The following is a 15,391-nucleotide window of genomic DNA, read 5'->3' on the forward strand; positions in this document are numbered from 1 at the left end:
AAAATAAAAGTCCTGTTCACACGCTTAAATCACAAGTGCACAGAAATGTACAAAAATATATACACATAAAAATAAAAATAAAACCTCTGTTGAATCAGTTTCAATAATACCATATTACATTACACTATCACTAAAATAATGTTATATATATAGCATTATATGCTCTGCCTACCAGTGACATTTTCGATACGACAGGAAAACTACTATAGCCAAATACTTAACTATAGTCTAACTATAAAGTCCAAATGTTGTTAAAGAAAAGCAAACACTCAATAATAAAATAAGAACACATAAACTTAATTACAAGCAATGGCCAAAAACAAATTTAATAGAACAAAGATGAAACAGATTAAATAAACACAGCTTTAAGATTTTCAGGTCTAACAGTATTCATGTAGGCCTACAGATATTGAATGTAAAATAACAGTAATTTATTCCGGGATGATTTTTGGTGGTATAAATTATTCTGAAGCAATTTTCTCATCAGCTTTTACATAGGCTACTTAAATCTGCATATTTGTGATATTTACCCCAGGGTGTTATTTATCTTTATAAAGGCCGATTTTTATTTATTACATTTTTTTACTTATTAAATGTATGCATCATCTTTCATGTCAAATTCTTACATTTGATCAATGAATTCAGTTATAATAATAAAACGGGGCTGTTAGCAATCAAATTAAATAATTTACACTGCAAAATTACAACTGCAATACATAGCCTAATGTTATGAGATTAATGTTTAAATAATTTTTTGAATATACAATAAAAAATGCAATGATACTTTTAAACATTAATCTAAACCACCAGTAGGTGGCGGCAAGTGACCATCTTAATAAAGTGAGTCATCGAGTCATTCATTTAAACGATTCGTTCAAAACGCTGAATCACAATCATTCAGTAACAAACCACTGTGCTGAGTGTTGTTTCCCTTTGGAACTATTTTTGTCCATGAAATAGAACTAAAACAGTTAATAATGTGTCCAAAATGTAAGTAACTTAATATTAAAAAGGCTATTTGTTTATTGAACTATAAAATTAAAGTAACATTTGCAATCGTGATGATATTCAGCAAACAAGTTTCCTTGGTCGTTTTATGTTAAATAACTTGCTATATCATGTTATAAATAAATAAAAACTAAACATTTTGAATGTATACCTCAGTATATTTCTTCTGTGAGTTTCTTGTGTGTGCTGTTACGCTCATTTGTTTCGATTTCTCCACGAAAGAAAGTGTCAACAGTGCGACATTGTTACCAGAAGTACACTATCCATTATCAATCGCTCTTTACACCGAATGTAGCTAATAAAATAAGAATCATTCTCGCGTTTCTATGCTTTCCTATTTATTTTTTATCACTAAAGTTTTAAGCTTCTTGTACGGTCGGGCAAGTACAATTCTCTTTCACTTTTCCCCTTTCAAATAAAATGTCGAGCCCTGAATTGCAAGTTATGCCGAGTTCACACTGCACGATTTTCAAAGTAGTAGGGTCACTGTTCTTTTCACACTGTATGACTGTCTGGGGTAACATTCAGTCACTGCTGTGTGCACACTGCACGATGGATTGGCGACAGGGGGTTTCACACTGCATGTCACACTGCACGTCTTTACAAAAGAAAGAATCGCGACAACTTCTGTCTGGTCCGCAAACTACGTTACACAAACAAACACACACAGGAAGTGATAAGGAAATAACACAAGATCACACGTGCGTGAGACATAAAATTCAATTGTTATTAAAAACGGTAGCCCGCAAGAAGCTTGTGATTCAAATAGTCTGTGCGCTGATTTGCAGCGAAAAGAAGAAAAAGAAAAAAAGATTATGGAGTAGGAAATGGTTGGCGAGACGTGGGGAGCAGGGATTGTGTGTTCTGCAAAGAGAGTTGGAGGAAATTACATAATTTTGCAATGTGCTGCTTATCAAGCAAATGTTTGAGCTTTGTTTCTGTGTGATAATTGTAAAGCTTGTTTTCGTTAATTAATTATAGAACTCTATGTAGGACCCTTTTTTTCTGATAAAATGCAGGAAGCTGCTGCGGATGACAGCAGAGGAGTTTGATATCCTGCTGGGTAGAGTTCTCAACGGGTCGGGCCGGCCCGACAAACCCGACGGGACCCGCGGGTTCGGGCCAGGTTCGGGTTTCTCAACATGATGGCTATAAAATGATTGCCACCAACATTCCACTCTTTCACAAGATGAACAAAATGCCAATGACTCTGGACCTGGAACGACTGGATGAAGGTGGTGGTATAGAAGCTACTTTGAGAAGGAACCAAGCGAAGTATCACTACAATTGTTGACTTCGGTTCAACAACACAAAGTTACTTCGTGCCCAGAAGCAACAATCCGATGCTCAATGTAGTGAGACAGATGAAGGCCAAACAAAGCGTCGCAGAACCATGGTACAGAAAAGTCTAGATGATCAGGTTTGCTTTCTTTGTGATAACATATCTCCTGAATCTGACCTACGTCAGGTAATGACAATGCACCTGAATGACAGACTACATGAATGTGCACAAACACTGAATGATGCTAAATTATTGTCTCAACTAAGTGGTGCTGATGCCATTGCACAGGAGCTGAAATACCATAATTTGTGTCTCATTCATCTTTACAACAGAGAGAAACTCCACCTCAGAAGGCCTGAGAAAGAGTCACAGAGTGAAACGGTTCAACCAGCCATCTTTCCTATGGCTCTTTCTGGACTGGTCACCTATATTGTTGAAACCAGTCTCAATTCTGATGGTCCTTCCGCCTTCCGTCTCGCAGATATGTGCAACCTGTACCAACATCAAATGATCAAAGCCAATGACACTGATATTCTTGTTATAGCATTGAGCATCTTCCCATCCCTCCAGGATCTTGGTCTCCAGCAGCTGTGGGTTGAATTTTGGGCATGGTGTGAGCCTACGGTGGATTGGTGTTCATGACCTGTACCATGTTATTGGGCCGGTTAAGACCAAAGGCATTCTATTCTTTCACGCCTTTAAGGATTGTGATGCTGTATCAGCCTTTCGCAACAAAGGCAAAAAGACTGCCTGGCAAACCTGGGACATTTTCCCTGAGGCCACTCTCATCTTCAGCAAACTAAGTCAATACCCTCCTGTTCTGATAGTGACCTGGAGATCCTTGAGAAGTTTGTGATCCTGCTGTATGATCGATCAAGCACAGCTGTTAGTGTAGATGAGGCTAGACTTGACATGTTTGCCCGAAATCAGAGGCCATATGAAGCCATTCCTCCAACAAGAGCAGCTCTGCTTCAACACACTAAACGTGCTGCATATCAGGCAGGCTGCATATGGGGCCAAGCAACCCAGTGTCAGCCAGACTGGGGTAGAAAAAGCTTGGTGAACAATGGGGGGTCTTCTGGACAGCAAATGCACCAGTTGCACAAAGTTGTGAACAACTAGCCAAGTGTGGCTGCCAGAGGTGTGGACTCGAGTCATGTGACTTGGACTCGAGTCAGACTCGAGTCATGAATTTGATGACTTCAGACTCGACTCGACAAAATGTACAAAGACTTGCAACTCGACTTGGACTTTAACATCAATGACTCGTGACTTCACTTGGACTTGCGCCTTTTGACTCGAGAAGACTTGCTACTTCCCATGAAAACTGGGGGGGAAAATGTCCACACGGCCGCGCCGCTCTCAGTTTATCTGCATCTGTGAAAAAAATGTGCACCACCTGTATGCATGCAGAGAGCGCGCGCGCTGCCTGCACGACATCCAATCACTGTAGTCCCACGTTGTTTTGATTCGACAGCATCTAACGCCCGTTCAGTGTTGCCAGATTGGGCGGGTTCCCGCCCAATTGGGCGGTTTTGAATTTGATTGTGCGGGTAAAAAAGGGTTTGGGCGGGTGGACAAAATTTGGGCTGGTTTGGGGTCAGTTCGGCGGTTTTCAAACATCTACATTTTAAAGTCTAATTGATTAAAAAACTAAACTAAAGTGTGCATGTAGTCCATAAAATCAGTCATCATGACATTACTGTACACACACGCGCGCCCATGCAGAGTCAGCTGGCGTTAGTGTTGACATCACCGACGAGCACGCAGTTTTAGCCAATCAGCGATCAGCAGGCAGATGCGATTGCTGTATATTCAGTGATCGCTAATGCCAAAGTGATTTAGCCTACTAAACAGTAAGTTTTATCTACACAGTAAAGAGTAAGATAGTGAGCAACTCTAAAAACGTACACCTGGTGGGAGATAGATGGTGAATAACTCTGAGGAGAGCACAGTTGAATGACTTGAAATGAAATGAAATATGGGACGTGAAATATGTCCATGGCCATGTGCACACTAACCTAACCTTACCAGAGACATCGGCAACGTTTACACCGTCCAGATTGCACTATACTCGACCCTGACAGCTGCTGAAAAAGGTTTGAATCAACGATGAATGAGTTTGACTGCTAAATTCTGCGTTATGTTCTGCAATGTGTAGGCTACTTCCGAGGGTTAAAGTAATCGGTTCATTTCTTGATTGCCGTTTTGACAGTGTCCATCTGGACATTTTAGTCATATTGGCTAATTCTCCTTTATTATTGCCCTGTTTTGATCTGTTTTCCTGGAATTTTTTTTTTTTTTATCATTGTTATTTTGTTTTAAGGAGATAAAAATTGTGCTTATCAACCTTGAATGACATGGTAATGAATTTATATCATATTATTTTGGCGGCAGTAAAATTTTGGGCGGTTTTTTCTTGTAGTGGGCGGGTTTTGGTGAGCTTTTGGGCTGGAAATCACCGTCCCAATCTGGCAACACTGCGCCCGTTTCACATTCACACATACTCCGTTTGCAGTGCGTATGCGCCAGCGGGTGCGTATTTTTTTCCGTACCCATGTTAACAGGTTAGAGCTTTCACACTGCACGCGGTTGCAGTCCGTCGATCCGTTCCAGGTGCGGTGCGTATACAGCAGTGCCGCGATCGTTTCCGCACCGAGTCTATTTCTGCTGTGCTGCACATGTGCTGCACGCGCTGAATTAAAGTGACAGCGCATGTTTCGTGGTCAACATGAACACAGATTGACCTAAAAATTTAGTAATTTCACCATAAACGCGATTAATTAAATAAAATGTAGTAATCTCACCATAAATGTATTTAATTAAATACTATTTTCACTTTAAGACCAGGGTAAAGCAAGGAAAACTACAATTTACCTCAACAAGGCGACATAATGAACAAATCTCGTCTCATTCGTGGAGGTGGAAAAACATGTTCCTTGTGACATGCAAGATTTTTTGTATTAATTTAAATATAAAATAAAAGGCATGAGAGTCGGCTGTTTTTTATATAAGTAGCCTACATGGTTAAATATTTGACCACTTGCTTTAGGAACTTAATATAAGTAGAAGTAATGCATTGAATAATAGGCCTACGTTGTTTAAATTGTGTTTAAACGTGCATACGTCTATTAAAGAGTGTATATGTGTACAAAGAGAATCGCAATGCTGAGACGTAAGACCGGGGTAGCCTAAATCAAGGGAAAATACATATTTCAACAAGGCAACATAACACTCGTCTCATTCGTGGAGGTGGAAAAACAAGTTCTTTGTGACATGCGAGATTTATTGTATAAAGATTTAAATTATGCAAAAGAAAGAGTATGAGTCTGCTGTTTTTGTCAATTTTAAGTTTTAATTTAAAATGTAGGCTATGCGATTTTAATGTAAGTACATGGTTAAATATTTTACCACTTGTTTGAGCAACTTAATATATAATTATATAAGAGTAATGCATTAAATAATACGTTGTTTAAATTGTATTTAAACGTGAATACGTCTATTAAAGAGTGTATACGTGTGTACAAAGAGAATCGCAATGCTGACAATTATTTTTTTTAAATAAAAGATGCTAATAATTCTGGATTTGAAATACAAATAGTGAGTATGTATTTGTGGTACAGCCGCGGATCACGCACTGCAAACGCAGCATATGTGAAAGCACTATTGCACGTGCTGGTCTTGCACCGCATACGCACTGCAACACGCATTCCAATTATATTATCAGGTTGGTCCAGTTTTTCAGAAGTGATAATTTTGAGGAGTGAGGATTTTATTGATGACATGTTTAAAAAGGTTTAGGCTAAAACGACCCATGTCTATTTGAAAGTTAAACTGTTTTGCAATATGAGGTTAATACAATACAGGACTGAAGCTGCATGCTGTGCATTGTTCTAGTGCAATATGCTGTTGAAATACAAGCATTTTTTGTGAAAATTAAATTTTCTGTTTTTTACTGTATTTGATTATAAATCAAAGTATAAAAAGAGGTTTAAATAAATACAAATCTTACAGACGTACATGATTTGTATACATTTTATTTCTGTGGTAAGAGGACTTGAAATGACTCGAAACTAAAATGGTAGGACTTTGGACTCGACTTGAGACTTGTTGGCTTTGACTTTTGACTCGACTCGGGACTTGCCTCATCTTTGACTCGACTTGACTCGGGACTCGAGGGCAAAGACTTGAGACTTACTTGTGACTTGCATAACAATGACTTTGTCCCACCTCTGGTGGCTGCAAATCAGAGTGCCGTGGAAGATGCAAATGTTTTAGACTGGGTTTCACTTGCACAGAACAGTGCAATTGCAAATGTGAATAAAAAAGTAAGTAGTCTTGCGGTGAGCCGAGAGCCGATTTCCTGATTCTGGACCGTGATGTATACAGTGGGTACGGAAAGTATTCAGACCCCCTTACATTTTTCACTCTTTGTTATATTGCAGCCATTTGCTAAAATCATTTAAGTTCATTTTTTTCCTCATTATTGTACACACAGCACCCCACATTGACAGAAAAACACAGAATTGTTGACATTTTTGCACATTTATTAAAAAAGAAAAACTGAAATATCACAATGTCCTAAGTATTCAGACCCTTTGCTGTGACACTCATATATTTAACTCAGGTGCTGTCCATTTCTTCTGATCATCCTTGAGATGGTTCTACACCTTCATTTGAGTCCAGCTGTGTTTGATTATACTGATTGGACTTGATTAGGAAAGCCACACACCTGTCTATATAAGACCTTACAGCTCACAGTGCATGTCAGAGCAAATGAGAATCATGAGGTCAAAGGAACTGCCTGAAGAGCTCAGAGACAGAATTGTGGCAAGGCACAGATCTGGCCAAGGTTACAAAAAAAATTCTGCTGCACTTAACCCTTAAAGACCGATACGGCCGGCCGCGGCATAAAATAACTATTGTTCTAAAATGTTTAATAACTTTTGAGTCGCTAATCCAATCTGTATGCTTTAAAATGCACTGTAAAGATGAGATTCACAGCTTTCCCGTGTTATCCCGGTTGTCTCTATTGGTCATTCATAGGCTGCGTAGTGCCGGTGATTGCGTCATCAAAATCTGCAGCAGTGATTCGTCAAGGAAACACATGTGGTTTCTTTCTCTGAGCCAAACAGGAACGATTGTTGATGCTTAGTCCCACCCCCATGCCAGATTCGTCCAAACGGTCATCAACTCAACCAACAAACATAGTGATTGGTGATTTTAACAACCAATCACGTTTCTTTATACATTTTTAACAAACGCAATGCATTGAAAACTACGCATGAAAACTAACAGATGCAAAGTTTTTGACCAACACGAAAGAGCGCAAAACATGAAAGAGCATAAAACACGAAAGAGCATGAGTATGTAAAAAAAAAAACAGCAATACAAATCGGAGGATGTGTTAGAATTGATTTTTTTAAACGAGTCGTTAGACCTGGTGGAACCTTCCGATTCAGAAGATTGTTTGAATCATTTGCACTGTTTATTTATCTATTTGTATTTAGTTTGTGAAGATTATTTGCACTATTTGTTCATTAGCACTCAGTATATTACCCTCAATGAACCATTTCTTCATTTGCACTGTTTATTTCTTTTTGTATTTAGTTTGTGAAGATTATTTGAACCATTTGTTCATTTACACTCTGTATATTGTATTGTTAGTATTTATATTGCACAGTTGTCACTACTTGTTATATTGTTTGCATTTGTTGTTCATGTTCAAATTATAATATAATTTTCTGAAGAAAAATGTTTGCTTCAGTGTTCTGTTGTAATATAACAACTTTTCTATTTACTTTACTTCCTGAACTTATTTGGACACATCTACATTGTCAGTAAATGTAATACACCTGTTTTTACTCAAAAACGCCTAGAATAATATTATAATAAATGGCTATAACTTGCTGAGGGATTGTTACATGTAGACAAAATTTCATCTGGAAGTCTAAAACAACCAAGTCTAACTTTCTAAAAGAAAAAAACAAAACTTCAGGAAGTTCTGTTTGAGTTCACACTGAAAACACCACATTTTTTGCTGCCGTTTTTCTTAAAATCCTGTTAATTTCATAAATTCTCTGACAAAAGAAATGTAAAACTGGGACTTTAAATGAGCTAGCTGGAAACTTTAGGTTCTCCTGTTTAAAATGATATATGGCACTTGATGCTTGCTGCTAGAATGGGTTAGAAAAACAAAGAAAAGTACAGGTGAGTCAGGCGCCCCAAAAATGTTAAGGTTCCTAAGAGCACAGTGGCCTCCATAATCCTTAAATGGAAGACATTTGGGACGACCAGAACCCTTCCTAGAGCTGGCCGTCCGGCCAAACTGAGCTATCGGGGGAGAAGAGCCTTGGTGAGAGAGGTAAAGAAGAACCCAAAGATCACTGTGCCTGAGCTCCAGAGATGCAGTCGGGAGATGGGAGAAAGTTGTAGTAAGTCAACCATCACTGCAGCCATCAACCAGTTGGGGCTTTATGGCAGAGTGGCCCGATGGAAGCCTCTCCTCAGTGCAAGACACATGAAAGCACACCTGAAGGACTCCAAGATGGTGATAAATAAGATTCTCTGGTCTGATGAGACCAAGATAGAACTTTTTGGCCTTAATTCTAAGCGGTATGTGTGGAGAAAACCAGGCACTGCTCATCACCTGTCCAATACAGTCTCAACAGTGAAGCATGGTGGTGGCAGCATCATGCTGTGGGGGTGTTTTTCAGCTGCAGGGACAGGACAACTGGTTGCAATCGAGGGAAAGATGAATGCGGCCAAGTACAGGGATATCCTGGACGGAAACCTTCTCCAGAGTGCTCTGGACCTCAGACTGGGCCGAAGGTTCACCTTCCAACAAGACAATGACCCTAAGAATACAGCTAAAATAACGAAGGAGTGGCTTCACAACAACTCCGTGACTGTTCTTGAATGGCCCAGCCAGAGCCCTGACTTAAACCCAATTGAGCATCTCTGGAGAGACCTGAAAATGGCTGTCCACCAACGTTTACCATCCAACCTGACAGAACTGGAGAGGATCTGCAAGGAGGAATGGCAGAGGATACCCAAATCCAGGTGTGAAAAACTTGTTGCATCTTTCCCAAAAAGACTCATGGCTGTATTAGATCAAAAGGGTGCTTCTACTAAATACTGAGCAAAGGGTCTGAATACTTAGGACCATGTGATATTTCAGTTTTTCTTTTTTAATAAATGTGCAAAAATGTCAACAATTCTGTGTTTTTCTGTCAATATGGGGTGCTGTGTGTACAATAATGAGGAAAAAAAAAAAACTTAAATGATTTTAGCACATGGCTGCAATATAACAAAGAGTGAAAAATTTAAGGGGGTCTGAATACTTTCCGTACCCACTGTATGTACACCTTCCTGGATATGTTGCCCCCAATACAACACTTGCTGACTGCCAAGCAGGGAGGCATTGGTTACCATTTTTAACAGTCTTTATTATGACTCGGCAGGGCACAACCTCTCAATCTCAGGTTGGACACTCTAACCACAAGGCCTTTGAGTTGGTAAAAATGTGAATGTAACTTATGTTTTTTTTTTCAATCCTTCCTTTTAACTCAGTCCCAACAGAGTACACTATTAACACCCTGAGGTCGGATGACGCGCAGGCGCGTCAACAAGATGTTTACTAAATGTTTCTATTAATATCTCCGCAATTGTGCAGCACACATAAATGGTTCTGATTTTGCCGTAATCGATAGATTCTCAGCTTCAACGACCTTATTCTCGCGAGATTGTACGTGACTCATATAGAGAGCAAGAGGGAAGACAAGATGACCGTTCACGTGATTGGTGGGCTAGCTTGCCTGTCTGCATTTTGTGTGAAACCAACCAATAGATGCGGTTGAAATCCCTAAGTACCCTCCCATCTCCTCACAGTGAGGAAAATACCAAGCTGACATGGAGCGAGAAAGAGTAAAAAAGTCAGCGGAAAAAACATGGCAAAAACATATATAAAGAAGAGGAAAAGTAAGAAGAAGACGAGGAGAGATAATGGCGGAGACATTGACATTGAAAAACGTACTTGCGGCGGCTTTGGAGAGAAGCGACAAGGATGAAAGGTGAGTTTCCGAGCCTGATGGATTTTCTTCTTATGAAGATGAGGATTATGATCACAGAAGAGATCCAGTTGAAGACAGGTAAGCGTATTTATTTTTTAAAAACATTGTTCGCATGGTGCACTTTGGGCTAGGCTAACTGTGATCATCTTGGCTAAAATAAGCTGCGCTGTGCTGCTTTGTGTATCTGAACTTTGACAAATTGACTGCGCCTTTAGCAAAGTGTTTACTTTATGTAAAAGTTATTTTCTTGTGTAAAACTGGGGTACACTTACAAATAGTAACGTTGTAGGCATGTAGGCTGTTCTTGGTGGTCTCCTTTTGATAACTAATGTAATATTTATTCACCTCAATTCACAATTTGAATAACATTATCTCTTGTAGTGATGAATCGATATGTTTTGGCCAAATTGATAATGCAAGTCCTAACTTATTTGTTTTTGTGTTTTTTCAGAGAGGATTCACAGCTACCAGGGCCCAGTGTAACACAGGCAGCCTCACCTGTGCCTGCCACCAGTCACCACCAGCCCTTACACAGCAACCATCATCACCAACCCGGCCAGCCAAGAGGTCAGCATCAACCAGCACTATTTCTAATATATAGTTCATCTTTGGTTTGAAAAAAAATGTTGAAAAGTTGACATGTAATGTAGACAAGAAAACATGAAAATGTGTACATTTTGTGATTATTGTTTCATCACATTTTTTATATAATCTATTTTTAATTTCAACAACTTGTCGGTTCTTAAGCGCGAGGTGGTTTCTCTGGTTTCATCCGCTCCTCGTCTGTTAAATTCTGTGCTTTTCAACGCACGATCTGTCAATAACAAGGCTGTGATATTATCTGACATTATTACAGAACGAAAATTGGATCTTGTGTGTTTAACAGAAACCTGGCACAAAGAGTCCAATGGTTTTCTTTTTAATGAACTTACTCCTGCTGGATATGGTTTATTTGATCTCCCAAGATCCTCTGGCAGAGGTGGGGGTATTATTATTGTGCTATATAATCACCAACTCAACATGAGTCCTGTGGATGTTCCACAGTTTAACTCCTTTGAATGCCTTGTTTTGAGTGTATCTGCCCCCACTTCCACTGCCATAGCTACAGTCTACAGGCCACCTAAGATAAATACTTTTTATCTGAATTTGCAGATATGTTGTCCTTGCTATGCCTCAAATTTGAGAGAACTTTAATTTTGGGGGACTTTAACATCCATATGGACATAAAAGATTCAACAACAACAAAATAGTTTTTATCTTTATTGGAGTGCTTTAATTTGAACCAGCTCGTGGACTGTCCTACACATAATAAAGGCCACACTCTTGACATGGTGATTTTAAATGGTTCATTTGTGTCCCAGTTGTACACCTCTGACTTAGGGCTGTCTGATCATCTGTCTATTTTTATTTTTTTTATATGGAACTGCCTGACATAAACACTACCTCTTCTCGCATTATTAACTATCGCAAATGGAGATCGATTGAACCCTCTGATTTTATTGGTTCTTCTGGGCTTCCTCATTAATACTACACTCTCTGCTTCCTTTCGGGCAAAAAGGGACGAAGCCTTATAATTTAATTTTCCAATGAAATGTATTTTTGTTCAATAATATTTTTTTATCTTTATTTAGAATTTTTAAAGATTTTTATGATACTTTGCATTAATTATATTTTTTTTTAGCTATTTTTCCATTAGAATTAATATATAATTAATATATATTTTTTTATATAATTTTATTAATTTGTTTTCAATAAATACAACATTTTCCATTAGAATGGAGTGTAGATCAAGAGAAAAAAAATATTTGACATGAGAAGAGCGCCATTTAGTGGCGCTAAATGAGAAGTGCAGTGCAATGCCATGTAACGCCAGTAGGCTGCCAATAGCTCCCTATAGAAATACATAGAGAGGCTTATAGATATGATTTCTCCACCTTTTATCATTTTTTTTATTTAGAGTGTCACCCCTTCATTGCTGTACACTTTTTTTCTGCTCAGTGGCTGATCTGTAGTTTGTACGATCAAAAGTTTCTCTGAGTTTTCCTATTTCCCATTCATTTCCTATGGTCGGTCATTTTTGCCCGAAGGAAGCTAAGAGTGACTTTTTTTTTTACGACCCTTTAACATATCTGAATCATCTCCTTGATTTTTTTCTGTGTTCACATAGGTAATATAACAAAAGACACCAAGTTTCATACCCGTCTGATTAAGCCAAAAAATGTAAAAATTCAAAACGTTAACTTTTTCTGGCATTTTTGCCCGAAGAAGCCCAGAGGGTTAAGTGGGTTTTCTCCATCTGATGCGTTGGAGGACAAAGTTCTCATGTTAAATTCTGTTCTCTCATCTGGCCTGGACTTATTTTCTTCGGTCGATCTTCTCCCTGGTATAATGAGAATCTGCGTGCTATGAAGGCGTCGTGTAGTAGAATGGAGCGTAGGTGGCGTATGTCTGGCTTGACTGTCTATCACCAGGCCTGGAAGGAACACTTACTTGAATATAAGACTCAAATTGCATCGGCCAGGAGTGCGTTTCCCGAAAGCATCGTTGGCCAACTATGGTCGCAAGTGCATCGCAATGTCCATTGAACTCTATTGGTAACGACGGAACTTGCGACCATAGTTGGCCAACGATGCTTTCGGGAAACGCACCCCAGGTCTGCTTATTTTGCACAGATAATTGACAACAATCAGAATAACCCAAGACAATTGTTTAATTCTATTAACAAACTACTCAAATGTAACAGGTAACAGTTATTCAACTGTTCCAGCTTCAACTCACCTCTGTAATAAGTTTATTGATTTTTTTCAGCTCTAAGATTGATAACATTCGTAAATGTATTATCTCTGCTCTGCCTTCATCTCTTCCTCCCTCAATCACTTCTGAATTTTCCGGTACCCTTCTCTCAAATGTTTCCACATTGGACTTTCATTCTCTTTGTAATGAGGTTTCAAAAATGAAAGCTGCCACTTCCATAGTTGATCCTGTACCAACCTGTCTGTTCCAATCATGCCTTGCTATTTTATGTCCTGCTGTACTGAGTGTTATAAATTATTCTCTGTGCACTGGTGTGGTGCCAGCAACATTTAAAACAACTGCTCTGACCCCTGTACAAAAAAAAAAAAACACACCAACGTTGACAACCTAAATAATTTTCGTCCCATTTCCAATCTTCCCTTTCTTGCCAAACTTTTAGAGCGAATTGTTGCTACTCAATTGCACTCCCATCTATCTGCAAATAATCTTTATGAGCCCCTTCAATCGGGATTCCATAAACTCCACAGCACTGAAACAGCATTAGTTAAGGTCACTAATGACTTGTTAATCGCTTCTGATTCTGGCTGTCTTTCTATTTTGAATCTTCTTGATGTTAGTGCTGTTTTCGACACTTGATCATAATTTTTATTTACTCGGTTAGAATCTGTCTTTGGTGTTTCTGATACTGCACTAAGCTGGTTTAAGTCCTATTTTTCTGATAGAAAGCAGTTTGTTCCTATGGGTGGTTGCAGGTCTGATATTTAGTAGTGCAATCTGGTGTTCCTCAAGGTTCAATCTTGGGCCCTATACTTTTTAGCATCTACATTTATCCTCTTGGTTAACTTTTAAGATCACTTGGTCTCAGTTTTCACTTTTATGCAGATGACACCCAGGTTTATATACATTCAAAACCTGATGTTAATGTGGCTGTGTCCTTTCTTTCTCTATGTATTTCGGAGATTAAAAAATGGATGTCTAGAAATGTTCTATGTCTAAACAGTGACAAAACGGAGGTAATGCTCATTGGTTCACCACACCAGCAACGCAAGGCTGGGTCTCCAACTATAAGTGTAGATGGTTCTACACTTCAATTTCAAACAAAATAAAACAATTGGGGGGTGATATTTGATACAAATTTAACATTTGTTCCTCATGTTCAGAGCACTGTCAAGACATCATTTTTTCATCTAAGAAATATAGCCAGATTGCATCCCATGTTGCCACTCCCAGTGGCTGAAAAGTTAATTAACATCTTTCTATTTTCTCGCATTGATTACTGCAATGCTTTGCTGGCCGGGGTCTCAAAAGCTACCCTTAACAACTTACAGTTGGTTCAAAATTCTGCCGCTTGAATCCTGTCTGGAAACAGGACAAGAGATCATATCACTCCTGTATTGGAATCTTTACACTGGCTCCGTCAGATTCCGTGTTGATTTTAAAATCCTTATGCTTGCCTATAAGGCTTTGCTAGGACTGGCACCTCATTATCTCTCTGAGCTTTTAACCCCTTACACACCAGCATGTGATCCCCGCTCCTCGGAAGCTGGCCTTTTAATTGTTCCGCTTACTCATTTAAAATCCATGGGTGATAGGGCTTTTTCTTCGAATGCTCCAAAACTTTGGAATTTCCTGCCTGCTGAGATTAGGCAAGCTGAATCCCTATGTGTTTTTAAATCATCCCTTAAAATGTATTTGTTTAGGGTTGTTCATAATTGCCATATTATTATTAATCGAACATTTGATAGTATGTTTTTATTTGGTGTTTTATTTTCATCTGTTTTTTCTTTCATTAATGCATTGTTTGTAAAATTGTATGTTTTATCTTGTTTCTATTCTAGTGAAGCGCTTTGAGATGCTACTTTTAAAGGCGCTATAGAAAATAAAGTTTATTATTATTATTATTATCTTCAACGTTTTAGCTAAAAAAATACTTTTGTTGGGAATGATATTTAGATTTTACTATGCTAAAAAGGTTCTTTTATAAGGGAAGGCAGAGAAGGTAATGTCGCAACAGGCAGGACTCAATTACGACATTACCATAGTATTTAATAGTAATGTAACATTCTCTCCTTGCATGTTAAAGTCTGGTCAGGGGTTGGAGCCTTCACTAGACTCTGGTCAGGGGCTGGAGGGACTGGAGCCATCACTGGACTCTGGACAGGGACTGGAGCTATCTCTGGACAGGGCCTGGACGGGCTCAGGAATTGCCCTCACGGGAACAGACTGACGAACTTCTCTCACAGGAACACACTCTGTGGTAGCAGCCATCTTGCCT

This window comes from Rutilus rutilus (assembly GCF_951802725.1).
Source record: "Rutilus rutilus genome assembly, chromosome: 4".
Classification (NCBI taxonomy): Eukaryota; Metazoa; Chordata; class Actinopteri; order Cypriniformes; family Leuciscidae; genus Rutilus; species Rutilus rutilus.